Source organism: Octodon degus, unplaced genomic scaffold (genome assembly GCF_000260255.1).
Source record: "Octodon degus isolate 3935 unplaced genomic scaffold, OctDeg1.0 scaffold00013, whole genome shotgun sequence".
Lineage (NCBI taxonomy): Eukaryota > Metazoa > Chordata > Mammalia > Rodentia > Octodontidae > Octodon > Octodon degus.
The window spans coordinates 10,453,660-10,456,833 of NW_004524589.1; the positions used below are offsets into that span (position 1 = coordinate 10,453,660).

Genomic DNA, 3,174 nt, shown 5'->3' on the forward strand with positions numbered 1-3,174 from the left:
TTGGGATGATAACTTTAATTATGGTACACATTTAGATTATATTTGCCAAAGTTCAGGCTTTAATATTAATTTTTAATTTTTGTGTATTTGATTCTTTTTTGATGCTTTCAATATTTTGACCCAATTCAAAGCTTTGACTGCTTACACACTTTGGCAATTGTTAGAAAATACCAAAGAAATGAGAAAAATAGAAATGACTGGCTGACTTGGACTCTTCCACTCTGACATGTCTTTCGTGTTATAACTATTAGTCATTCAATAAGTATTATGCTAAGCAGATATAGAGATTTCCATTTCAATTTTACTATTTAATTCTCATGTTTCAATTTTTATTCAATACTATCATTCTAGATTTGTATGACAACCACAGATCTATGGGACATTAAGTGCTTATGAAACTTAACATGGAGCAAGTGGCAATTATGTACAAATAAAGCCTCTTTTAGCAGAGATTTCTAACCTATTATGATATTTTTATAACAGCAAGAGCTTTTAAGTTATACCAATCTACACAGAATGTCATAGAAACATGTAGTGGCGATAGTATAATTCAACAGTTAAAATTACATGTGTAATAAGTGCTCCAAAGTTTTCAGGTACTCTGTAGCAGCAAGGAGAACAGTAAAAGAAATGCAACGTACTAAAAACACTGGATAATTTTTTTTTTTTAAATATGGAACGCTTCACGAATTTGCATGTCATCCTTGCACAGGGGCCATGCTAATCTTCTCTGTATCATTCCAATTTTAGTATATGTGCTGCTGAAGCGAGCAAAACACTGGATAATTTCTCTGGTTTTATGTAGATGCATGTATGGAAATTATAATAATTTACTTGCATAAATAGAAGTGTGCATTTTAATCATAATTATTAAAATAAATTGTAATTAATTTTAAAGAAAAATAATATTAGAACTTGGTGACTCTTTGTATTGCCTTCCTTGTACTGTCATAGAGGAAGGAAAAATGTCAATATAAAATAAAATGAAACCAAAAGTGAAAGGAAATATTATTAGTAGTAGCTGTATAACAATAATATTCCAATTATTAAATATTAATTGTTATTTTACAGTAATGGGACCTGTTACTTTTAATGGACAATAAGTTCTTTTGAAGAGCTAAACTTCTAAGATCGTAAACTGTCAAATAAAAATGGACTGTTTTATGAGTAAAATAAAAGTAAATTTCTCTTGAAGTACATATATACTTATCTTGGGTAGATTATAAAAAAAATAAAACCTCTAAGCATCTTTAAATCTAGATAGAAATGTATGGCTACAATTCCAACAGTCAAAATACAGCTAGCCTAACTATAGGAATACATGCACTGTGATAGTAAATGTAGCAATGATTGATGACAGAGCCTTTACAATCAAATAGACCTCAATTCCAATACTTCAAATCACCTCTTCTGGCTGTGTCACCTTGGACTAAATTTGTAAACCATCTCAGCTTTGGTGTCCTAATTTGTAAGATAGGCATATTATATCTGTCCCTGAGGTAATCTTGAAATTTGAATGTCAAAATATATGTGTGTCCTTATCTCAGTCTCTGATTAAGTGCTTAAGAAAGGCAGCAAGCAGAGGTAGAAACCAGAAGTAGCATTATAAAATTGCTGTAAATCTATTTCTGACCAGATATTTTCACTCAGTTTTGTTTGTTCTTATTTCTCCTTTGGCTGCAAGCACACTGCAGCATGAAACTAAGCAATTCTTGATACAGTCTAATCATAGAAATATTGTTTTATAGATTCTAGGAGCTGAGGCACTACCACAACTCGCCAAGTATATTTCAAAAGCTCTCTATAAAAATACACATCTATTATGGAGAGCTGAAAACACAAATAGAACAAAATTTGCTGATGCAGTTTCATCTTTTCCACTACATATTTGGGGGCTTTAACAAATCAAATTTTCATACTATAAGCATTGCTTTACTGTCCTTAAGAAGTAAAACAAATTCTAGAGAGTACAAAAAGGGTAGAAGCAAACACATTGTTCATCATTTCGACCTTCACTTCAGCTAATGATTAATTAAATGTCAATTTTATTCTTTTATATGCAAATAAAAATGCTTACGAGGATTGCTATGTTGCTAAATACTTAAAATCATCCTGATTTGGAAAACTTTGAAAGAATTTTAACTGTTCATACTTTTAGCAACATATTTATGATATACTCTTTGAGAAATGGCTAATGATTCATGATATGGGAATCCACAGATGACACGATGTTATTCGGTCCATGTGCTGGTGTCAGAACCATTTCAACAATGCACAGCCCTTAGAAGAACCAAGAAATTTATTTCAGTGAAATTTTCTCTTGCTAGACTAATGTGAAGTTCACCAGCCTCTGTCAATACACAGGGTTCACAACCAGCACCAGCAGGAACACAGTTTTAGTTTTGCAAGGCCCATGAGGTCAATCAGAATTAGGCTCCCCAAGTGTTTAGCCATCGTAGACAACCATAGCAAGCTGGCCAATCACCTGCTTGGAGAATTCACAATTGGAGGTACCGATCAGCAACCTACTGAAGATCATTTATATGAAAAATGGCAAAATTAATTTGACTGTGATCAAAATAATCAAAGAAAATTCTCAGTCTTGTACAGGCTTTTGAAGAGCAGAGTGCTTACTGAAAAATCCCTGTGCAATCAGGTTTCAGCTACTGAATCTTCGTTATCTTTCTATTTTTTCAACTGTTACGATGTACCTTGAAATTTCAACTAAATAAACACTTTGTTCATAATTTACATGGAAGTCTTTCTTTCACAGGTCACTCCTTGTGATGTGAAAAATTTTTGGGGGGAAGAAAAATTTACTGCACTTGGAATTAGAATCATCCTATTAAATTATAAAATCAACACTTTGTTGTTCTTGTAATTACTCTAAACACACAGTTGCAATCCCTCATTATTTTTATATGTGCATTTTAAAAATGTTATGAAGAAATGATACCTCACCTATATTATTTTTCTTTATCTTTTGTTACTGAATTATAGTTCACCTGTTTCAATGTCAATATTTTTCTGAATACACTGCTTAATCAAGTCGTAAATCATTGATGTTACTATCAATATTTAAAAGAAGGGGCTGGGGAGATACTTCAGTAGAATAAGTGATTGCCTTGCAAGCATGAAGGCCTGAGTTCAATCCTTGGTTCTGCCAAAAAAAAT

General features: G+C 32.1%; 1 non-coding gene across 1 annotated transcript; it reads right to left on the reverse strand.

Annotated features, from left to right (window-relative positions):
* Positions 1–667: 667 nt before the first annotated feature.
* Positions 668–774, reverse strand: LOC111815270. Its single transcript, XR_002819992.1, has one exon. It is a non-coding gene; the product is annotated as a U6 spliceosomal RNA (small nuclear RNA).
* Positions 775–3,174: the final 2,400 nt, after the last annotated feature.